Source organism: Miniopterus natalensis, chromosome 9 (assembly GCF_054644295.1).
Source record: "Miniopterus natalensis isolate mMinNat1 chromosome 9, mMinNat1.hap1, whole genome shotgun sequence".
Classification (NCBI taxonomy): Eukaryota; Metazoa; Chordata; class Mammalia; order Chiroptera; family Miniopteridae; genus Miniopterus; species Miniopterus natalensis.
In genome coordinates this window covers 44,757,169-44,770,757 of record NC_142089.1, presented here as the reverse complement: position 1 = coordinate 44,770,757, position 13,589 = coordinate 44,757,169, and positions in this window count along the sequence as shown.

Genomic DNA, 13,589 nt, shown 5'->3' with positions numbered 1-13,589 from the left:
TCCTTTATGCTCAATAATGCTCTGAATGTAAAGCTGATCTAAAAAAAATAGTTGCTGAGAAATTTTTTTGAAAACCCCAAAACCTAGTTAAGATATATATATAGTAAGGGGGCAAAGACAAGTGCTACCACAAATAGAATAAATAGGAAAGGCCTTTCTAAGAAGCTGATATCTGAGTAGACACCGGAATAAAGAGAAATCCTTTGGGTGTTTGTTGGGGACGAGCTTTACAGGCAGAGGGAACTGTAAGAATGGATGCCCAGAGGCAGTAATAGGGTTGGAGGAATATAAGTGGTCTAGTGTAGCTGCAATGCAGTGAATGATGAAAGAAGCATAGGAAGTGAGTTTAGAGACATAGTTAAGAATGGTGGCAGAAACAATCTCTTAGGCTTTCATGATGAATCTGGATTTTTGTCTAAGTGTGATGGGACCGTTTGAGAGTTTTGCATGGAGAGTAACTTGCTTTGACTTCTGTGTTAAAAGGCACTCTCTGCTATCTACATAGAGAACAGGTCATAGATGTTTAGACAATGGTTATAATAGTTGATACAAATGTTTGAAAGAAAAGTTGGCAGAATTGAATAACAGACTGGATGTTTTGTGTTAGAAATGGAAGAGCAGAAGAATTAAAGATTTTTAGTCTAACATATTAATTGCATGAATATAATTATGACATTTTCAAATAAGGGTTTTTATTAATTTCTCTCAGATTAAAAGACATTAATACTGACAAGTAAATATTACATTTATAAAATGAAGTATAAATGAAGCAGTTCTCATAGGTCAATACCAGGTCCAATTCTAATCTCACTCAGGATGTCCTGTCTTAGAAAGCCATTCTATTTTCAAGGTTTTAAAAACAATATAAATCTGAACATCTCCCAGTTGTATATTTATAACTGCTTTTTCTTCTGAGTTTCAGAACGTAATTCTACTTGGAGTTCTTTTAGGTATCTAAATATTATAATGACAGGAGGTGAACTCTTAGCATCCTACTACAAACATATCCTCCTGTGTCTTACCTTTCCCAATGAAGGTCACTTTCATCCATCTAGTACACTGAAACTCCTTCTAGATATGGTTCTTCTACAATACGGACCTTATTTCTCATAAAATCTCTGGCTAAGTTCTGTTGATTCTATTTCTAAAATATATCCTAAATTTAACCATTTCCCTCTATCTCTGTTGCCAATGACCTACTCAAAGCCATCATCATCCCATATCTAGATTGCTTATCTATCTGCTCCACACTAAATTCTATATAGCACTTTAAGAAGTTAGACCATTATGTAAAGAAAAAAGTTACGGGAATGTGTAGAAAAAAACACAAAAACCAGGAAAGATGTCATGGCAAAAAGCAGAAAATAGGAAGATGTATAGAAAGAGACATAAGGTTGACAGAAATATGAAGGTATTTGTTAATTTATCTGAGGAGACTTGGGTTATATGTTGAAGGGAATAGAGAAGTAAAGCTTGAAGATTCAGCTGTGAGAGGGAATGATTGATGGATCAAGGTCCCTGAAATGAAGGAGGGGATACTATGCACACTATAGGAGCAAATGTCTGCTTTAGATCAAAGAAAAAACTTTTCTGCCAAACTTGAAATAAAAATAGTAAGGATTAAGACACATCTGGATAATTTAAATCCCTTTGGTACTAATGACATCACTGGTACAAAATAAATTTTGTGAGAATTCTGAAAGTAAGAGATGCATATGTGGAAAAGTTTTACTTCAGTTTATGGGTATAAGAATGTACTAGAGCCCCAAAACACAGCAATTCAAGTATCTGGATGACTTAGAAACCTAGTTAATTTTCTATGAAAAATTATATATCTGAAGGAATTTCTAGTGGTCTATAAAAGGTGACTAGACTACTAAATTATATTAGCATAGATGACTCATCCTTAAGGGATTATACTGACTGTATAATAGAATTTAAATGAATTAGGACTCAGCTGTTATCTTCATTTCACACAAAAAATAGCATGATATTACAGCAGAATGAATCAAATTATATTTAAATAACTGGAAGTTCTTAAGATGACCAAAATTATGTAAATTCCTCTAACCATCCATTTTCTAGGAATTTTAGTTTTCATGCTAATTTACAAAAATCAAACACAATGTATCTGCAGCTGGCACAATTCTCCACCAGTCTTTCACAAGGAGAGTTAGTTAAGAAATGTATTTGAATTACAGAAAAATACGACTCACTGAACTAGGTAGTATCATGATGATATAGATTTTTTAAGAAAAGGTCAAACTATTGGGAAAATATCAGGACTATCATAGAAACATTGTTTCCCTGGTATCTTAATATACTATATTCCATATAATTAGTAGTACAAGCTTACATTTGAGAGAAGCAATATGGCCTTTGAGATACTGGATAATGCAAAAAGCATCATCTTTGCAATTCTACAGCCCAGAGTTTCAATGCTAGTAATCCTGGGATGACACCCTCACTATCTCTGAATCTTAGTGTCCTTATGGATAAAGTAGTACCAATAACAATATCTATCATCAATAGTAATGTGAAACTTTTGAAGATATGATGGTTTCCCATCTTTTTGGTGGTAGAGGTTTGCACATGTTTGAAGATTTTAATAAGAATAGCAGACAAAGGAAAAGTAATGATCAAATACAGAGAATGTATATTCTATTTTACTGTCTATGAGAAGTCGGGAAGTGGTATAAACTAGAGCATGGGTAAGATAATAGGTAAAGAAGAAGTGATGTACAAAATATCTTAAGTGTATATTGACTAAATAATGATAGATTTTATTTAAAAAATAAGATGAATTTGCCCGGCCAGGCGTGGCTCAGCGGTTGAGCGTCAACCTAGGATCCAGGTGATCAGGGTTCGATTCCCAGTCAGGGCACATGCCCGGGTTGTGGGCTTGATCAATGACTCTCTCATCATTGATGTTTCTATCTCTCTCTCTCCCTCTCCTTTCCTTTCTCTGAAATCAATAAAGATATATTTTAAAAAATAAAAATAAATTTAAATTTAAAAAATAAATAAAAAATAAGATGAATTAAACAATGACAACAATGTACAATAACTCAATTGGCTCTCTTAATGTCCACAAATTTGTAATATTTGTCTTTATTGGTTTAATTATTCTGTCCCTTTGTAACTTATCAGCATTTGAAACCAGTAGTGGGAAAATTACTACCTCATTTTCTTTCCCTACATGTGTATTGTTTTTATGAATATATAACCTATGCAATGGTTGAGTTAATTTTAAACCTAGAATACAAAGATTCATGTACATTTTCTGAATTCTATTTTACCCAAAGAACAAATGCGTAACATGATACATCTGACAACAGTCAGCTTGGTCAAATCTGCTGGTCAAATCTGCTGAGCCTTCACTATGAATTTGGCAGGATGTTATCAAATACAAACTTCTTAGAAAAATTCAGACTAAGAACCAAATCTATTCAGAGGGAGATATGAGCATATGTTTATAATATTTTCAGTTCTTTGTTTCTGACCAAGCAATGGGAAGTAATATTTCTGGTATGAAGCATGAAGTAATTACTATTTTAAAATTTAGAGAGCATCACCAACTTTTAAGGTACTGAAATAATAACAAAGCCATAAAAACAGACCAGATTCAAACAAATCAGAGAACATTAAATTGAGTGCAGGAGAAACTGGAACAGATTTTTTTTTTTTTTTTTTTTAAACTACTTATTTGTCCCCTTTAGCTTAAGTGAAAGCTTTTTAAAGGTTATCTTAAATTCAAAATCTTAAATTCCAGATTCTCCAAGAAGAATAACACCGGAGAAACTCTTTAAATCTATCCACATTACCAACTGGCTAGACCTGCTTTCAAATATCTCATTCTCATGGTTATGACAGACATACTAGGTACTTTTATATACAGCTGGAGTATGTTATATAAATTGGTATAAGGCTTTAGGAGGTATTTTGAAATATTTATCAAAATTATAAAAATATGTCTGTCTATATATGAATTCTATGAAGATAATTAAGACTTTGCACAGAGAATTGGCTATGAAGATGTTTATTGGAGTATTGTTTAACAAAGGAAATATTGGAAATAATGTAAATGTTCAAAAGAATGCTTTTGCAAACTAAATGAAAGAACATTCATATAATGAAGCATTTACTAAAGAGCCATTCAAAAAAAGTCATCAAACCATTCCTATTGGCATAGAAATTTTTCAAAATACAGTTAAATGAAAATGACAAATTACCAAAAAATTATATTAGAAGTATGGTATTTTATATAAAGTCAGTGTATTGATATCAAAATTGTTACATCTCAAACAATAGGAAAGGTTAATAGTAATAATAACAACAGTTAATAGCAATAGCTACATTTCCTCCTTTTTGTCCTCAAAACAAAACAAAAAACAAAACATAAAATCATGCTGTTATCATTTCCATTGTGAAGATAATAAAAGCTAGTCTTAGTGTGGTCAATTGATCAAGAGTAACTGAGCTCATAAACTGTTGAGCAGGTTTTATTTTATTTATTTATTTATTATTTATTTTTATTTTTTTGTTCAATATATTACAGATATCTATTTTTCTCCCTATTGACCCATTCCACTCGGCCCCAGCCACCTCCCCAGTCCCTCTCCACACCATTGTCCATGTCCTTGGTTTGTGCATATATGCATATAATTCTTTGGTTAATCTCTCTCCCTCCATCCACCCACCCCCCTCCATCCCTCTGAGATTTGTCAGTCTGATCCATGCTTCCATGTCATTGAATCTATTCTGTTCATCAGTTTATTAAGTTCTTTAGATTCCACATATAAGTGAGATCATGTGATGTTTGTCTTTCTCTGCCTGGCTTATTTCACTTCACATAATATTCTCCAGGTCCCTCCATACTGTCCCAAAGGGTATTAGATCCTTCTTCTTTACAGCTGTGTAGTATTCCATGGTGTAAATCAAAGTACTACTAGATTTTATAAATGAATTTGACAAGGTAGCTGGGTATAAAATTAACATCTGGAAATCGATAGCATTCTTATACACCAGCAATGAACTCTCAGAAAGAGAAACTAAAAAAAAAAAATACCATTTACTATTGCAACTAAAAAAATAAGATACCTAGAAATAAACTTAACCAAGGATGTAAAAGACCTGTACTCAAAAAACTACAGATCACTGAAAAAAGAAATAGAGGAAGATATAAACAAGTGGAAGAATATGCCATGCTCATGGACTGGAAAAATTAATATCATTAAAATGTCCATACTACCCAAAGCAACTTATAGATTTAATGCAATTCTTATTAAAATACCAACAGTATATTTCACAGAGCTAGAACAAATATTCCAAAAATTTATATGGAACCAAAAAAGACCCTGAATACCTGCAGCCATCTTAAGAAAGAAGAACAGAGTGGGAGGGATCACTTTACTGGATATCAAACTGTACTACAAAGTCATTGTAATCAAAACAGCCTGGTGTTGGTACAACACCAGACATATAAATCAATGGAACAGAACAGAGATCCCAGAAACAGACCCACACCATTATGGTCAGTTAATATTTGACAAAGGAAGCAAGAGCATACAGTGGAGTGAAAACAGTTTCTTTAATAAGTGGTGCTGGGAAAATTGGACAGCTACATGCAAAAAAAGAAGCTAGACCATTAACTTTCACAATACACATGAATAAACTCAAAATGGCTAAAAGACTTAAATGTAAGTCTCGAAACCATAAAAATCCTGGAAGAAAACATAGTCAGTAAAGTCACAGACATCTCAGGTAGTGGAATTTTCACTGGTACATCTCCTAGAGCAAGAAAAACAAAAGAAAAAATAAACATATGAGACTATATCCAACTAAAAACTTCCGCACAGCAAAAGAAAACAGCCTCAAAATACAAAGGTACCCTATGGTTTGGGAGAACATATTTGCCAAGGATGCATTTGATAAGGGGCTAATTTCCAAAGTGTACAAAGAATTCATACTACTCAGCAAGAGGAAGACAAACAATCCAATTAAAAAATGGGCAAAGGGCCTGAATAGACACTTCTCCAAAGAGACATACAGATGGCCAAGAGACACATAAGAAAATGCTCGACGTCGCTAATCATGAGAGAGATGCAAATGAAAACCACAGTGAAGTATCACTTCACACCTGTCAGAATGGCTCCATCAACAAGTCAACAAACGACATGTGCTGGCGAGGGTGTGGGGAAAGGGGACCCTGCTACACTGCTGGTGGGAATGCAGACTTGGGCAGCCACTATGGAAAACAGTATGGAGGTGCCTCAAAAAATTAAAAATGGAGCTGCCTTTTGACCCAGTGATCCCACTCCTAGGAATGTATCCTAAGAATCCTGCAACACTGATCAGAAAGAATATATGCACCCCTATGTTCATAGCAGCGTAGTTTACAATAGCTAAGATCTGGAAACAGACCGTGTTGAGCAGATTTTAAATCCAGATTTATGTGGCTCCCAACCACAACTCTACATTACTCTATAAATTCATCAACATTTTAATAGTGAATATCTTTGGAAGTTTATTGCTGTTTCTTTATTTTGCTTATTAGTGCTACCTAATTTTCTTTAGCAGACATGTATTACTCATAAGAATAAACACTTTAAAAGGCAAAAATTAAGTATATTGGTGATTGGTTAAAAAATAACCAAAGGATCAAAAGTATTATCATATGCAAATGATATGGTGATCTACAATGTAAGATAGAGATATATAGGGTGTCCCCCCCAAAAGTATACACACTAAACAATTGTAAAGGCAGTGTTTATTAAAATACATGTAATTTTAAAAATTGAGCTGTCAGTTGTTAAAGTGTATATACATTTTTGGGGGGACACCCTGTATTTGGAGGGGGTTATATCTAGAGCTATATGGTTGACATGTATACACACACCCATACTGTATATGAATTTATTTGGCATGAAATTATCAAAATAATCTCATTGTTATCCCCACACATTGTAAAGAGTGTCATTTTTTAATTTTGTATATTTACCTAAGTCTAAAACTAAGCATTCCTTTATAGTTCGTTTTTATGCTTAGGAGAACTGAGGTTGCAAATGCAGTACTAGAGCACATCATTTGTAATTATTGGAAAAATTCATCTAACTTTTGTGTAAAATACCCCTTATTCAGAGTAATTGTATCTGTGCTTTGGTGACTTCTGCCACATTTGCAAAAGAGATCATGTACGTTGGACTGCTCTTGCTAGAGGCAGCCTGCGTGAGGCCCTGCACATGCACACAGACACACACCACCTCTGGCTGACTGCTTCAGTGAAAAATGTCTGCGTATTTCAAGCTAAAGAAATAACCTAGTCCTTGAGTTTATTACCTTTATTCTTTAACAAGTTCTCTATATATTGTCCTAGTGGGGGTTACTCTTCATTTAAAATTGTAGTTTAAAAAATGGTGGAGACAAATAATTAGCTTGTTTTAATAACGTGATTTTTGCCTTTCCTCTGTTTATAAAAAAGCAAAATAGGAGGGGGGGGAAAAACATTTCCAGGAGTTTGAAGAATAAAAAATGTGAGATCTGCTCTGAATTTCATTGGAAATTAGTTTTTGATGCATATTTTTTAATTTGATAGACCAAGTGACATTTTTCTCATCTCTACTACACGGATCAGTAACTCTCACTACTTGGCCAAGAGGTTAATGAGAAATTGATAGCAATAACGAAAACCATACCAAGAGGATTTGCCCTCCTTCTCATTCAAACTAACAATTTGGGGAACCTATAAAGTGCTTTCTTGAAGAGAATAAGCTATGCAAAAGGGGCAGTAAATAAAGGGCAGGATTTATAACTTAATGTGTAAGATACCTTTCTGAGATTGCTTCATTAGCTATTTTTATTTTATGTTACCTATTGCCTAACATAAACACAGTTAGTCCCATACCTGAGAGTTACCAGTGTCTCTATCTTAAATGTGCATTTAACCAGGCACTTGCTTTTTATAGAAATTACAGTATAACCTGTGTATTTTTTAATGTGGCTAAATATTCAAATAAGAATGTTGTGATTTAAAAATATAGTACACAAACTAATGCACATTTACAAATACACATGTGTACACATATTTAAACATATATAGGGTACCCCCTCAAAATGCAAACACCACTTTGAATAATTATAAAGGGAGTGTTTATTAAAATACATTTTCTTTTCAAAATTGAGCTATCAGCTGTTAAAGTGTACATACATTTTTTGGGACACCGTGTATAATATTTATATATTTTATCATATTATATTAGGTTAAATATTATTATATATAATAGACTCCAAATAAAAGTGTTATTCTGACATAAGAAACTCACTTTCAGAAAGTTGACACATGGCCAAAATCCAAAACACCGACAACACCAAATGCTAGCAAGTATGTGGAGCAACAGGGACTCCCATTCACTGCTGGTGGAAGTGTAAAATAGTACAGTCACTTTGGAAGTCAGTTTAGCACTTTCTTACAAAGCTAAATATCCTTTTACCATATAATTGAGTAATTTTATTCCTTGGTATTTACCCAAAGGAGTTGGCAACTTATGGCACACAAAACCGTGCACACAGATGTTTATTGTAACTTTATTAATAATTGACCAAACTTGGAAGAATTCAAGGTGTCCTTCAGTAAGTGAATGGATTAAAAAAATCTGGTACATCCAGACAATGGGCTATTATTCAATGCTAAGAATAAAAATAAATAAAAAGCCAACAAGCCATGAAAAGACATGGAGGAAACTTAAATGCATATGATTAAGTGAAATAAGTCAATCTCATAGGGTACATGCTGTATAGTTCCAACTCTATGACATTCTAGAAAAGGTAAAATGATGGAAACAATAAAACAATCAGTTACCAGAAGTTGGAACGGAAGAGGAACAAACTGGTAGAACAGAAAGGACTTTTAGGGCAGTGACATTACTCTTTATGATACTGTAATGATGAGTATGTGTCATTATACCTTTTTCCAAACCCATAAAATGTACAACACCAAGAGTGGACTCATATAAACTATGGACCTTAGGTGATAATGATGTGTCAATGTAGGTTTCTTGATTTCTAAGCAAATATACCACTCTGGGGTGAAATTTTGATAGTGAGGGAGTCTGTGCATATGTTGGGGCAGTGGATATATGGGAACTCTCTGTACCTTCTACTCAATTTTGTTTTATATACATATAATATATATTACACATTTAAATATATATTACATATATTTAAAGTATGACGGATATAACTTGGTTTATATGTATCAGCAAACACTGCTAGAAAACCAATAAATTAACATGAGATCTAAAGCATAGAATGTTGAATGTTGATCATAGCTCTTGAGTCTCCCCTAAAAAAATTTCAAATTATTTGACTGTAGTTGCCCAGTTTCCAAAACACTGCTTCAAAATCTAGACAATGTAAGCTTTGTGAAAAGCTGGTAAAAAATATGCCAAAAATCCAGCCATTTTAATTCCATCACTAAACCCATTTCAGGACAGGTTGCAATTTTGTGTTTCCAGAGTATGGAAAGCTAAATGACTACCAAGAACATTGTTAGTACTAGAATTAGAAAAACCTTGAGTGATATTTTATTCTAGAGAACATAAATTTCTCAGTGAGAATTTGCTTTCTAGGGAATGTTAAGGACACCTTAGATCTTCCTCTATTCCTATTTTTCAGAATGCAAAAACAGATAATAAAGACATTGGCTCAAAGCTTAGAGTGTTGATACACAACCCTCCCCAAGGTGGAATTGTATTTAATGGGTCCCTTTCATTAGATTCCCAAAGACCTGCTGCAGCTGGTCATTCCTTTTTCTTTTCTGCCACTCAGAGAACACTCACAAGACATCTTTGCTAATGCTGACCATTCTGCTTTGTGTATTGAGATCCTAAAGCGTGCTAATTACCCTGGCTGGAATTCAAAATCTGATCTACTTTGCCAGGAATAAGACAGAGGCCCCTAAGATGCAAGGAGGGAGGAAGCTAGCCTTCAGCTTGCTAAGCCACCACGCAGGCCACTTCATCATAGGAGTCTTTATGTCCCTGCGAGTCAGGGAAGATTTATGGAACTGCTTACAAATTAAAGGAGATGCTGAATAGGCAAGAACAGTGACTTCAACTCACCGTGAACAATTTTGGGAAAATTAGTTGTGTACTGGACTGGGAAGTTTGAACTCCAAATTAAGAACAACAAAAAATATAGTGGTCTATAATGGCAACAGACCTGCAAGAAATTTATATATATATATATATATATATATATATATATATATATACATATATAATACACACACACATACATACTATATATAATCTGTGTATGTATTTAGGTAATACTTTTCAAAAACTTTCAGAGCTAAAATGATAATTTTGGTGCACTCACCAATTTTTGAAAACAGAGATATCTTTCAAAATGCAAGGAAAAATAGATATTTATCAAATTTCTAAATTGCTAGGTTTTAAAGTAGAAATACCATATGCCCCAAATGCTCCAAGATACTGGTTCCATCATTTTGCAAATATTTTATTGAACGTAAGACACCATTTGGGTCCTTAATCTTCTCGTTTGTGTCCATGGTTAACCAAGTTAACTTGCAGAGGTGAAAGTTTTCTTTTGTCTTTCTTCTTCAACAACGAAGTGGAAGCCTTCTAGCCAAATCCTTGCTGCAACTGTCAGAAATTTAAATTGTTAATAAACCCTGCTGTGGGTTCTCATTCACTGTGATTCGTGTTAACAAATTCAATGAGTATTGCAAATGACCCTTTTTCTTGTTATTCCAAAGCTCCTCACTAATTTGGCCAAAGGTTTGCCCACATCTAATTTACTTAATACCCGAGTAAAATTAGGTAAAATGAAGAGAATTACATATCAGTGAAATGTTTCATTTAGGTCCATGAGGCTGCTGATTCAGGCTTTCCAATAGAGCTGGCTGCCGGGGCTTGGCCCCCGGACAGCAACCACTCCCATTCCCTTCCCTCCTCTTTTCATCAGGCTCCAGGATAAACCCCTCTTCTTTCACTCAGAGCTTGGACCTCGCCATGGTTTTCTAAATATGGTTTCCCTTCTGGGCTATTTTTACCACATTAGAATTTTTTTAAAATTATTATTATTTTTTTTTACCAACACCTTCAAACAATAATATAGAAAATACTTGTTAAGTTCCTAATATTTTGTTAGTACTGAGTTATATGGACTTTGGCTGGTGCGTAAGAGGGATATACATATAAAATAATATAGTAAGAATGTATACTCTATTTTCAAAAACATACAATTTTTCAGGAGAGAAATATATGTAAAAACTAATGGCAATGCAACAAAGGCTCTATCCAGTGAAGTGCTGAGTTATCTCATGTAGCTCGAAAGCTCTCAAAGTTCCAAGAAAACACTGTCGTGCACACACAGACTAAGGAAGAGATAGATTTCGAAGATAGACTTATGATCAGTGCCAATGGATGTGATATAAAATTTCTTGAAAACCTGCTAATAATAAATATAACTTCAAACTACTATGAAACAGTAATGAAAACATAGTAGTTTTCAGTGACTTTAAAATTTCTGGAAAGTAGGTATCAACCTAGTGAGAGAAAACACACACACACACACACACACACACACACACACATTCTTTCTGGACTAAAGAATTCACAAAATTTTAAAAATCCAGGTAAAAAAAATTTCTGTTGTTTTCTTTTTCCAGGAATGCTTTTTCATGGATTTAGGTAAAACTATTTTTAGTATTGTAAAACCTCTCCTGTATTTTCCTCATTACTTAATTTTATCATCACTGCTTTGTGAGGGAGACAAAGAAATATTTCTAAATCACTCTTCTTTTTTCTATAAATTCAGCAAGTACAGCAGGGTCCCAGTGCTTAAGAGGCTTATGCCCTACCAATGCAAGCTGGGCCTTGAGGTGCAGGACTGTTGAGAGTTTGGATGGAAAAGAGGAGGGAGCAGGGGAGCGCTAAGGGGGAAACTAGGGCAGCTCGTAACCCAGAAGCCAGCTGTCTAAGGAAGACACGAGCATTCCAGGGAGGAGAGAGTCAATGTGACGATGAAAGGTGCAATGAATGAAAAAAGAGCAACGTCCACTCGTTTTGATAACATGAACGTTGCTTTTGGTCGTGGTAGTAACCATTGTTTACTGCTAGGCCGAGTGTGTTTTAGAATGAATGAAAATTTTGAAGTGAAACTATAAATGTTGAACAATCAAGAGATTTTGCTTTGAAGAGAAAAAACTTATGAAATGTACCTGCAGCCGTCTGGTGGAGCTAAAGGAGATGGTTATTGTTGTTACCTGTATTTTCTTAAAATGGAAAATGTCACGGCATATTTCTATTCTGATAGTGATGATTATTATCGGTAAGATGTATTGTTATTGATGGAGTTTTATTGTTACGTGTCATATATGGTCACTGCTTAGGTGAAGTATGAAGAGCTTCTGAATTAGGACCCACCTATTGGCTGAGGGGTTTTGAAAAGAAAAGATAGATTCAAAAGAGACATAGAAGGTAGAAAAGTAAAAAACTTGATTAACCCATTTGAACGGTAGTGGAGCAAGAAGCAATTCTACATAGGTGAATTTTAGGTAGGGATCTCTCGTGGTTCACATAATGTATACAGGCTTACAGGTGATGAGGGAGATCATCCTGCATAGAGTTGAAATAGCACTGGAGTAGAAAAGTTCACTAAGATGTGTACAGTTAAAAAAAGAAAATGTGTAGTTGTCTCAATTTTTTTCTGCTTAGTGATATTTATTTGAATGATTATTACAGTGTATTTAACCAGTTCTACATGGATGCATATTTAGGCTATTTTCAGTCTTAAGTTAATGTGAAGGATGCTGCAAGGAAACAGGTGTGTAATTTTACTGTCTAATCTTGAATTTTACATTACTTTCAATTTTATTATTATTTTTTTTCTTCCCTCATGTTGCGTCATGATATTTTTATAGCTCTATTCTCTTTTTGGCTAGTATCAATTTGGGGAAGGTATTTTTTCCTACTACCTTATGCTTGCTTTCTCTTCATTTCCATCTCTTGTCTTTAAGAGCTCTTTTATCTCTGCTTTGTGCTTCTATTAATAAATGCATTTACTTTATTCAGTTTTTCTTAATTTGGGTCAACATGTTTGGTCACGGTTGCATCAGCTCTCAATGGCACCAACATTTTTCCTTTCCAACATCACAGCTATATAGATCCACAGCTGATTACTTTTTGATTAATCATGTTGAATAAAGTAAGTTTCTGTTGGCCCACCTATTTGTTAGAGGTTTGCAGCCAGGGCTAGACTCCAGGGAATCAGGATATTTTTCAGATGACTGAGAATTGTGTAGGTGAGTTCTTTCAGATTTTACTTCTCTCCACATAGTTTGTATTCTATTTGACCATTTGCATTAAATATCTTTCTTCTTCCTTTTCTTTCAAGGGTTAGCGGCTTCCCGAAAAATGACTATTTTTGTAGATTTTTTTCTCAGTTTTACTTCCTCTGAATTTCTGAACTAATCCACAGCTGCCTCCTGATTCTACTTTTTTTACCCCTTATTTTCATTGCATAAAATATGGATTGAACCTTTAGTGTTCGCTCCTCAACTTGAA